We start from the raw sequence: 12,654 nt of genomic DNA, 5'->3' as shown, positions 1-12,654 counted from the left end.
TTGGGATATTTATCATGAAACTAAGGCCTGCTACCCTCCCCACTTTCTCTAGCTCTCTCTTTCTTTCACTGATACTCTCTCACATTTTGTACTTAACATAGTGCTAGGGATCTTAATACTTGATTTTAACAAATGATCTGAAAATTACTTCTAAAATAGGGGCATTGGTACTTATACATGGAGATCAAGTATCCATCATGTCATATACTTTTCTTCAGACAAGTCATTGAAAATTTCAAATATAGTTCTGGAATGGGCAGTAGCAAAGACTACAGGTCTGGTAGATAATGGTTGGTTAAAACAAAGTCCCAAGAAGAAAAGACCAAGAACTTCATTTTCAGCATATTTTTCTTTGCCTTTATTTTCTTCTTACATCTCAATATAGAACATTCCTAATAAATGAGAAAAAATTATAAAAATGCATTAAGATGTTTGCTGAAGTCTATCTTCCAGATCAAAGACAAAGAAAAACTTTTGCATGTGGAAATCTGAAATTGGCCTCTGCCTCTGGTTATCATGCCTTGGAATTTGTTGAAAACAACAATGGGTTGGGGTGTGCTGCTTTGTGCACCAAAAGAGTTCGCCAGGGATAACAACATGACTGAGATTCCACCAACGTAGATTAAAAAATATATTTTACCCATATGCAAGTAACCACCTATAAAATACCTACAAAAATATTTCAGTAAATAATAAATATCATTGTAGATGAAATGGATGTGCTCCCATGTGTGTTTGTTTGTGTGAAGAATGTGACATGGGAAATTCCCTGTGGGAAAATTTCCTTCATCAATACAAATTGCTACTGTTCCGTGACTAGATAAGTAGTAGATAAAGTTTAGAGAGTTAGCAGAGATGGGCTAATGTTGAGTGCCTAGTGTTATCAAGTTGGTATAGAGGATAGAATATCAGTCCTGAAGTCAGAAGGACACAAGTTCAAATCTGGCTTCAGATATTTAATACTTTCTGGCTGTGTGACCCAATTGCCTCAGCAAAAAAAAAAAAAAAAAATGTTGAGTGCCTAGAGTTACACAGCTAGTAAATATTAGAGGTATAATTTGAACCTAGGTTTTATTGACTCCAAACCCAGGAGTCAATGATATTGTATCAAATTGCCCTCCCCACCCTGTCTCTCTGTCTCTCTCTGTCTCTCTTTGTCTCTCTCTCTCTCTCTCTGTGTCTCTTTCTATTTCTCGCTCTGTAACAGCTCTAGAAAAGTCATTTAATGTTCCAGTTACTCATGCAATGCTACAAAGTTTAGACAATTTTGATCTGCATAAGTGGAAGAGGTTCCTTCAGTAGAGTTTTCAACGTTGATAAAATCATGGGCCTGGACAGGTAGATAGACATAGGGTAGATAGAGAGAAAAAAAGGTAGAGATAGATAAGTAGATAGGTAGGTAGGTAGGTAGATAGGGGTAGATTTGTAGATAGATAGATAGATAGATAGATAGATAAGTGAATGGATGGATGGATGGATAGATGGAAGGGAGGAAGGATAGATAGATAGATAGATAGATAGATAGATAGATAGATAGAATAAAGGAAGGATAGATAGAAGGATAGATGGATGGATGGATGGACAGATAAATACACCTTTATCTAATAGAATCTACATATCAGATGAGGTATATGGAGTTTTCAAGGAGAACTAGTACTTCCATTATAAGGGTTTGCCAAGCCCCTTTCTGGTCTGCTTATCCATCTTAGGTAGATGGATATCTGGGACTCAATTCTCACTTGTGGCTTCAAGAAGCTATAATATGTGCAGTGGCCATGCCCTAGTAAACTGTCTCAGCAATCAGGCTAAGAGTAATGATGATCCTTAAACTTATCAGTGAGTTAGGAGGGGTGTTTGACCCAAGCATGTGAAGACTTCCCCAAGTAGAAAGGGCCAATGAAGACAATTTGTTCCAAAGACAATGAAGCAGCTGAAGCAGACAAGTTAGAGTGTTGGAGCTGGGTCAGACAGCAAAGATGCCAGGATCATTCACTACATCCTGGGCCATTGCCAGTCTTCTTGACTTTTGTCTTACCACTAGACTTTGATGACTTTGGAAGAGAGAGTGAGGCTAATCTTTTTGTGTAGCTCCAGCTCATTTAAATCCAATTCATGCAGTAGTCAAGACATCATCAAGACATCATCCCATGATGCCATCAGTCCTCTGAAAATGAAGGACAAACAACAATAACATCAGATAATAAGACAGGGACAGAAAAAAACCAAACCAGAGAGCTTAAAAGAGGAAAAAAGAGCAATAGAGGAAGAAGGAAAGAGAAGAGGGAAATAGAGGGAAGGAAATAAAGGAAAGGGAAAAGAGAGAGATACAGAGAGAGATAAGGAAACAGAGACAGAGACATGAGAGTAAGAGAGAAGTGTGTGGAGAGAGACAGAGACAGAGACAGAGACAGAGAGACAGAAAAAAGAGAAGGGAAGGGAGAGATAGACAGAAACAGAAACACAAACACAGAGAGAGATAGAGAGAAAAAGAGAGAGATAGAGACTGAGAGAAAGAGAGAGAGAGAAACACAGAGAGAGAGAGACAGAGAGAAAAAAAGGGGGGGAGACACAGACACAGACACAGATACACAGAGAGACAAAGAAAGACGGGGAGAGACAGAGACAGGAGAATAAACGATAAGTAGAGAGAGACACAGACAGAAATAGATACAGAGACAGAGAAATAGAAAGATAGGAGAATAAAAGATAAGTGGAGAAACAGAGAGAGATACAGAGACAGATACATAGATAGACAGAGACAAGAAAGTAAGAGAAAGAGAAACAGAGAGATACATGGAGAGAGACAGAGATAGAGATAGAAACAGATTTAGATAAGACAGAGGCAGATAGAGAGACAGACAGACACACAGAGATTCAGAGACTGAGAGAGATAAGGAGACAGAGAGACAGACAGGAGAGTAAAAGATAAGCAGAGAGACAGAGAGAAGTTGAAGAGAAGAAAGGAGAGGAAGAGAGTTGATAAAGAAAAATATAACCTCCTCTCTGACATTGACAGTTTTTCAGAATCTAGTTGCAATTTCCCTTTCTAAGTTCACTGCCCATTACTTGCCTTCATATATTGTGCTTTCCAACCAGCTAGTTTGGGCTATTTGCTCTTCTTCCAAACATGACTTTCCATCTCCCCATCTCCCATCTCTTTGCACAGGATTTCCCTCATGCTTGGCATCTATCCTTTCCCCATAATCATGTCTATGATACCTATTAGCCACCTCTTATACAAGGACCATCTTGATTCCTCCAGGGACTGATGCCTTCCACCTTCCACCACCTAACCAAAATGAGTATTCATGAGCCTTATATAGGTTTTATATTTTCACATTTGTATAACTCTGGACAACTCAGTCTGAGACTTAATTTCCTCATCTGTGGAATGAGAATAATAAGAACTTAACCCCCCAGGGTTGTTGTGAAGATCAATTAAAATAACATATTTAAAGTGCTTTGCAAACTCTAAAGTACTATACAGATGTTGCTACTGTAATTATTAAGAAATACTTATTGAATGAATAAATAAATACATATATGCTACATATATTATACATGTATACTTATAGAAACTTTATATTCTCTATTCAAGTGGTCACCATTAGACCTTCAGTTTAGCAGTCCAGAAAGAATGTAAGATTGGTGACCGCCCAAAGTGAAGTAGTTGAAAATTAAATATTTTGTGTCTTGCATATGCAGCTGCTGATGCTTTATTTGAGCCCTGTTTTTTCCTTGTTACCATACACTGTTCTCTTCAGTCTCTCCTTGGCATTTACTTATGAAAGGAAGGCTTTCTTTCTTGTGCTCTTCCCATCATCCATCCCTTTCCTCTCCAACAACTGCTTAGCACAATGTCTCCCTGACTAAATTTAAATGTATTCCCAGTGAATATAAATCCCAGTGAAAATAAATGCTGCCTTAAATGTGAACAACTTCAGGGTAATGATTGCTCTTTCAAAGTTCAATTTCAAATTTCAGGTACCCGTTCTTATCTAATGAATATAATTAAATGCTTTATGTTTTAACTGACCTGTCAGGATGGTTTATTTGGCAGATGTAGTTAAATCTTCCTGAAATCAAATCTTCTTTAAAGAATGGGAGATTCCTGTCCTTAGAAATATTAGGCCTTGGAAGGATGGCTGTGAAAAGGCAGCTGACAGAGAGCAGCCTTGTTGTGGCTACAGCTTAATAAAAAGACACTCATCAGCTTGCCTCGAAGTCCATCTTTCTTCCAAGCCTTGGGGATGCTGGTTTGAGCCATTTTTGGCCCATGTGAAAGATTCTTGTTAACTATTCATTCCCACTCCCAATCCCTCTTTTCTTTCTTTTTTTTTTTTCTTATCAGTGGGGATAGTTTTAAGAAGCATTTTCTAGTGGGTGTGGATTTATTTGAGAAAGCCAGCAGAGCCAAGCTGCTTTGAAGCTCCTGTTGTTTCATCAGTTGGGAGCAGTGCTATAATCACTCCACCCTGACCAGATTTGACCTTAGTAGAATACAGCTTGCAACTCACACATTGGGTAAGATTGGCCCAAGTGGCTACTTTGGCCTTTCTGACTAAGAAAAAAGGAGGGAGAAGATAAGGAAACAGGGTCCTTATCCTTTGAGGCAGGGGTTCTTAATCTTGTCTCTGTCTCTGTCTGTCTCTCTCTCTCTCTCTTCTCTCTCTCTCTCTCTCTCTCTCTCTCAGTGTGTGGTAACAGTGTGTGTATGTGTGTGTGTGTGTGTGTGTGTGTGCAGCTTTTGGAAGTCAGCTGGGTGAAGTCCGTGGAGTCCTTCTCAGAATCACATTTTTTAATGCATGAAATAAAATACAAAGGACCAAAAAGAAAACCAATTATAATGAAAACAATTGAAAATAGATTTTTTTTAAGTTCATGAATTATTAGTTAAAATTCCCTGATTTAATTCAAATTCTCCCTGATCATATAATCTGGGACAGGACCTTATGGGAAACATGATTACTTCCTCCCATTCTTTGGGGGCCCCTTAAATTAGTCACTTTGTAGTCTGGACCACACATAACTAGACAGATTTTGGTATTTTTCAGGTGAATTAAATCTACTTTCTTATATCTCTACAGTGACTCATGTGTCTGTAATTGAGAAGCTGATGGTCTGATTTTTAATACTCCAAAACTACCTCTCCTTAAAAAAATCCAAGTTTTGTTTTGTTTTGTATTGTAATGTTTATTTATTTTGCTTTGGGTTTGTACTTGGAACAGCTGGCTTGCTGACTTGGGATGTATAAACTACATTTTAGGCTTGGCATTAACTATTTTCCTCAACATTTTTTATTTGTTTGTTTCTTTGGCTCCAGATATCAAAAGGAAATCAACATGTTAAATGAAGGAGAGGGAAAGGAATTAATCTTGTTAACACGCCTCTGATTTATGAGTCTGCCAAATGGTATCTCTGGAAGATGTTAATTAGGTTTATGATGGAAACTTCTTCTCCAAGTGGTCCTGTAGCAAATGTCCTATCTGACAATGGAAGGACTCAGAGAGGGCACCTAGAAAAGATGCAGGGAGACCAGCTGCAAATGCAAAGCTTGCTGCCCATTTTCTTCATCTGGCCACACTGCTAATAAAAGGTAATTCACTGGGCTACTTCCAGTACTGAGTTTGTTGTAGAGCTTCCATGAATATTAATGAAGTCCCTTCAAGCATTTGCCTGTGATTTAGTCCTCAGAAAATATAAACATGGATATCAAAACAAACCTCTCAGATCATATGAGTAAAAAAGAATATTACAGGAATTAGCTGGAAAATGAAGCCTTATTATTGACAGAGATGTTGCTGAGCTTACTGTTACCATATTGGATATTCCATCTCTAGACTCCAAGCCTTTGTCCCCATGGTTCCTCCATGTATTGAATTCCCTCTCTCCCAACTCCTTCTTAGAATTGCTTGCTGGCTTCCTGAACAAAACTCAGGTGCCATCTGCTTCAAAGGCCTTTCACTGATTCCTAACTTTTTGAAATTACTTTCATTATTCACAATTTATTTACATATGTATCTATGACATCTCTCTAGTAGAATGTAAACTTCCTGAGGGCATAGTCTGTTTTGAGTTGTCTCTGTATCCCTAGTGCCTAAATAGTGCTTGAAATTTAATAGGCTCTTTCAAAAAAGTTTATTGATTTGAATTGAATTTCAGTAGACTTAACTTCTGTCCATTTCTCTCCTTCCCTCTTCCCCTATCTCTCTCCCAGCTTTTTTCCTCCTTCCTTCCTTCCTTCCTTCCTTCCTTCCTTCCTTCCTTCCTTCCTTCCTTCCTTCCTTCCTTCCTTCCTTCTCTCTCTCTCTCTCTCTCTCTCTCTCTCTCTCTCTCTCTCCCTCTCTCTCTCTCCCTCTCTCTCTCTCCCTCTCTCCTCTCTCTCTCCCTCTCTCCTTCCTCCCGCTGTCTCCTTCCCTCTCTCTCTGTCTCTTTCCATCTATTTATCTCTGTCTCTACTTCCTTCCTCCTTCTCCCTCCCTCCCTCCTCTCTTTCCCTCTCTCTCTCTCAACTTTCTTTTTAAGGAAGGTGTCCAAAGCCAAACATGTCTTCATACCTCTCCAGATTATATTCCTGCCTCTGGCTTTTTTGTGTTAGGTACTTTCCTCTCTCCTCCCAACAAACTTGCCTCCTTTAGAATATAAGCTCCTTGAGGAGAGGGAGGTTCTTTCTTTCTGAATATATTTATATTGCTAGCTTTAGCACAGTGCCAAATACTAGAAATTGCTTAATAAATGCTTGTTGATTTACAAATCTGTTCTGTGAAAAACAAAGACACTATAAACATGACAGAGTGTGTATGTGTGTGTGTGTGGGGGGGGGGGAATCTGCATCAACATGATATGAAGAAAGATGGGAGAAAAATACAGAGACAGATCAAGAGATGGAGAGGAGGAGCATGAGGACTCCTATGATTACTGGTGTCTATTTCTCCACTTGACCCTGTTTCCCCTGTCTGTATAATGTTTCAGTCCTTCCACTTAATGGCTCAATAGTCAGGAACCAGCATATTTTAGAATAGAAGCTCATTGCAATTAGGTTTGGTTCCCTTCTTGTTCTTGTATCTCCAACACCTAGCATAGTTTCTGGCACACAGTAAGTTAATAAACACTTGTTGATTGATGAAGTAAAATTATCACATTCAGTCAAAATGCTTATCTTGCCTTCACAGGTACTCTGACTAATTCTGTCTGCTGCTGACTCTGGCTCAATGGTACTTAGTCCAATTTTTTTTTCCTTCAAAGGGTTTAAAATCTTTAAAAATCATCTTCCAAGAATTCTTTACCAGATATTTCACCTATTTCATCTCATTTCTTCTGTATGGCTGTGCCTCTGTCTCTCTCTTTCTGTGTGTCTGCTCCTTTCTCTGTGTGTCTCTCTCTATATGTATACATATATCGTATAGGTAATTATATATGTGTGTATGTGTGTGTGTGTGTGTGTGTGTGTGTGTGTAAATATGTGTATGTAATGAAAGTGAGCCAGAGTCTGCATTTAGCCTACTCTTGGTCATTGGGAATCACAGGAAGACAGAACATAAAATGACGTCTGAGCTCTCCACATCCTCATAAGCATGCTCTCCACTAAATCCTGTTCTCCTGGATGTGAGAGGGACATGCTTCCTGCTGAGAGTCTACAAGTCTTTGTAAAAAAGGAAAAGAAAACAAAGAATCATTTAGATCCATGGACATGTAATGGAAAAACACTGTTTCTTGCTCTGCAGGGGTTCCTGGGACTTTCTGGGTGTTGAACTTAATAAGGCAAAGGAGATATGTTGCCTTTTGCTGACCTTTCCTCTCCCAGTCTTCTGATAAGTCAAAATTAATTTTATATGCTCAGCTCTGTGAGCAAAGCCACTTCTCATGGTTACTATGGGATACCTTCTAAATATAGGGCATGATGTGATCTCCCAAAATTGTTATGCAATGAAAATGTTATGGATGGTGAGCCTGAAGTTTTCTCAATTGCTATATCCACAGAAATGTGATATTTCCCCACTGGGCTGTATTATATCAGGTCTGGCTACATGTCAATAGATTTCTGTAATGTAGAATTAAAAGGTTTCTTGCCACAAGGCACAGACAAATACCTATTAATTTTAGTCCAATAATCTCTATAGTTCCCTCTTTTCCTTAATAAAAGGCATTTGTTTTCCGGGGAGAAACCTTGGATATTTTACCTTTGATTTTTAAATTTTACTATAGTAATATTCCCTAAACATGATTTTGGAGCTGAGGGGAGATCCATGGGTGAGATTTCTGTATTAAAATGTTAATATGAGATTTTTAATAGTTTGAATGTTAGAAAAGGCAGTAAGAATTACTGAGAGAGGATTCAGGATCATGCTAATGTGAATTTATCCTCCCAGAGCCAGTATTTCTGAACTAGACCAGATGGGATGATGTGTCCTCCAGGGAGAATTGCGAAGAAATAAAGATTAAAAAAGGACAAAGGGAAAAGGAAAGGAGAAATAAAACTCAGGCGATATGGAGACCTCCTGCTAAAGGAGCTGATGACCAGGAATAGAGACAGCTGCATAGACAAAATTCCCAAGACAATAATTCAAAAGCAATTATGACAAGCATAAGCCCAGAGAGAGGTGTTAGGAAGAAATCAAGCTTCCAAGGATTAACAGTGTATTGTACTACAGAGCTTGGACATTATAAATGGTAGGCTGGTAAATAATAATCTCTCTGTTCCTCCGTTTCCCTTGCTGTAAAATGAGAAGATTAAGTTAGATGATTTTCAAGACAGAGACTTTTATGTTTATATGCAAAATGCCTTCTTATTTACAGCAGGTGTTAAATAAATGTTTGTTGAATTAAGTTGGAGCAAGGCCAGTTTTGCTGGTAGGTGCATGGACAGCATTTTCAATGAGAAACTAGCAAGGGGGTTTCCAGAAAAGGATCTTGCTTCTCCAGATAAAAAAAAGGCAAGATAATACATCGTAACAGCTCATTTCTAAAGTGTTCTAAAATTCACAAAATGCTTTTTTCATGTGGAGCTCGAGGTAGTACAAATATTAGTGCTGGTATTTTGCAGATGAAGACAAAGTCAGGTCAGCCTGATGTTACAGGGAGGAGGTTGGTTGACTAGAACAAAGGATTGATACTCAAAGGCAGTTCAGAATGGTGGAAGGAATTCCCTGGGTAGAGTTCAAATCTTGGCTAGGCTGCCATTTTGCGATCTTAGGTAAATCACACACTTATTGCCTCAGTTTCCTTCTCTGAAAAAGTGAGAAGGTTGGATAAAATGATTCATGTTCAAGATTTCCTCTATCTCTAGATCTATGATCTAAAGAATTTGTTGTAACCTAAGGGTCTGATACTGGAAGGAAGGACCCTTATATTAAGTTGCTAATGAAAATGAGATCACCTGTCACCTAAAGCATTGATTGGCCCTTGAAAAGTGAATCAAACTAACTGGGTAAACATGAGATTGTCCATGATTTATCTACAAAGCATGCAGTTTTAGATGTGTTTGTGATATATATATATATATATATATATATATGTGTGTATATATATATATATATATATGTATGTATATGTATATATATGCATATGCATGTAGGCACATGTGCATACACATGTGCACACATAATATACATAGCTGTGTTCTGTGATGTATATGTGCATACATATATGACATGTGTGTATGTGTGTGTGTGTATATAGCCCTTACTCAGACCTGAGTAGCAAGGTCTCCACTCTGCCTCTTTTATCACTCAATTCCATGCCTCCACTCACTCCCTCATACACACTTGCTAAATCCTGCCCAAATTCCTTCTCTATTCAGTCTAAACTCCCACAATGGAATTCCCTATTGGCAGGAAACTATATTAACTCGTGATTCCCAGACACTTCATACAGATATTCCATTTCTGTTTGTATACATCTTCCTTTACCCCACACAGGCCAGGTTCTTTTCTCCAGAACATCCAGGATAATCTTGAGGCTCCAGAAAGATTCTGGATGGCTGTTTTTTCTTTCCCAAAGAACTCCAGAATATTCTAGAGCCCTGAAAATAAGCACTGTGGTTGGAATTTGAACCCATATCCTCTTACTCCTTTTCTAAGGCATTTTGTACTACATCATACTGCATCTCTGATGAAGCAGAGTTGCATTAATCTGAGCTCCTTTAAGTTAGGATGGGGAACTATCCCATTTTGTCACACAAAAATACAGGATTAGAAGGTTCAGGAGAAAAAAAAAACATTGGTTTTATGGTTAGAGGACATGAGTTCAAATGTTATTTTTAATGTTTGTAACTGTAATCTTTGTCAAATCACATAACCTCTCCGAGTCTCAGTTTCTTCACCTGTAAAAAAAGACAATTGTACTGGATGATCCTGGAGGTTTTGTTTATTTACCTTTATATATGATGCATCCTCAAAAATATTATTTTGCATATAACTTCATACATTTTTGTCTGCATTTATGTTCTAATAACAATGTAAGACCTTTGAGGGACTATTTTATTTTTGTCTTTATCAGTTGTCTGAAGTAGAGAAGACTGAGCCGGTCCCAGTAATATGTGACAAGGCAAGGCTGGTTACAATAATATGCCCATGTAAAGTCCTTTCTCACTCTACATGTATAATCCATGAGCCCAATTTCCTGCAAATTCTGCCAAGCATATCTCACATCTTGGAAGTAATTGTATTGTGCATTCTGATAATAAATATCCCATGTCATGATTTCTTCACTGCTTCCCACTATCCATTGCTTCTCTTCACTCCCCTGCTGCTCTCTGATATTGGAAGATGCCCACAATGGAAGCTGTTCGCTTCTGAAGCTTTGCTACTGTAGTCCTGTGAACACAAAGTGAAAATTAGTTTTGAACCTCATTCTGCTCCTAGGAAATACAACACATTATTTTGTCACATTATATTGTCAAAGAAAGAAGACAGGTCATCTTTGTTTTCTCTTTACATGCAGAGATATGTTTGCTAGGTGCTTTCCTATGTGTTGCTAACTGTATATGATTTGTCTTGCACATTCATCTTATCCTATTTTCTTTTAATCCTCTTAGGTCTTTTCCTTTTTTTCTGTCCCTCCTTTATAGCTAATCCCATTATATTCTTCTGCATCAAAAGAATATATTTCCCATACACAACATTCTACCTTCTGCCTCTGGTGCCTTATATCTGGTATTATCTCCCTCATCATTGTCATTTTATAGAATCCCTGGTTTCCTTCAAAGCCAAGTTCAGGTATCCCCTATTACTCAAGATCTTCAGATCTTCGCAGTTATTACTGTTTTTCCCTCTTAAAACTACTTTGCATATGCTTTATATACACTCATGTGTGTACATGTTATACCCAAAGGAATGTAAGCTCTTCAAGGATAGAGTTGTTACACTTCTGTTTTTGTTTTTTTGCAGTTGATAACAATGGGAAACGCTAATCAAGACAATCAGAAATCTAAGATTTCTTTTCATGCGCATATTATTGCAGCCAGCTTTGTCATGATCACATATTAATGGGACCAGCTCAGTCTTCTCTACTTCAGTCAACTGAGAAAGACAAAAATGAAACAGTCTCTCAAGAGTCTTACCCTGTCTTTAGGATATAACATAAATGCAAACAACTATATATGAAATTATATGTATATATATATATATATGAAGAAAAAATAATTTTCTTAAAGATACAACACATATAAAAATAAATAAACAAAAACTGTTGGAAGGAAGGAGGGCAGCTAGGTAGCTCAGTGAATAGAACTCCAGAACTGGAATAAGGAAGCCTTGGATTCAAATCCAGTCTCAGACACTTACTACCTATGTGATCCCGGGAAAATCTTTGTTTGCCTCATCTGTAAAATGAGTTAGAGAAGTAATTGGCAAACCACTCCAGTCAAACCCTAACTGGGGTCATGAAGAATTGGAAATGATTAAAATTCATGTGCAACAAAAAATGTGCAGGAAGGAGCATTACTCCCTATGCATGTACCTAAATTTCTTCTGGCTCTGGATAATACTTGTCTCTTCACCTTAAATTTGATGCTTTGACCCACTGAGGCTTTACTTTTAGGTTTGCAAGTTTGGGATGCAAGTTGTAGAACTGTGATGTGAGGGTAGGGAGTGGGGAGTGGAGAGAGTAACTAAAGGGGAAAGCATCCTGTTTTGCAGTATACTGGATGGCACAATGAAGAAGGAGGTTTTTTTTTCCTTTTTTTCTTTTTCTTTTTTTATTTTGGTAAGGCAATTGGGGTTAAGTAACTTGCCCAGGTCACACAGCTAGTAAGTGTCAAGTATCTGAGATCAAATTCAAACTCAGAATCTCCTGATTGCAGGGTCAGTGCTCTATCCACTGTATCACCTAGCTCTTTTAATATGACTTATACAAATGTACACATTTTTCATTCCCCTGATTTTTGCTTCCCTTGGCATGTGGATATTGATTTGGTGATAAAGTAAGTTATACCTCATCATGAAAGTCCAGAACTTCCAATGGACAGTAAATACAAAGGAAATTGCTAAGGAGATGAGTCTTCTCACTGGATTACATCAGACTTCTTTCTTATTATCATCATACTTAGGCACTGAATGAATGAATGCATTGGGAATATTTCAACATGTACAAATATTGGTTTGAACACAATTCCCAACCAGAGGTTTATAATCTAGTAGGAGAGACGAGGGATTT

This window comes from Antechinus flavipes, chromosome 3, assembly GCF_016432865.1.
Source record: "Antechinus flavipes isolate AdamAnt ecotype Samford, QLD, Australia chromosome 3, AdamAnt_v2, whole genome shotgun sequence".
In the NCBI taxonomy this organism is placed as follows: Eukaryota; Metazoa; Chordata; class Mammalia; order Dasyuromorphia; family Dasyuridae; genus Antechinus; species Antechinus flavipes.
Note: the sequence above shows the minus strand (reverse complement) of the source record.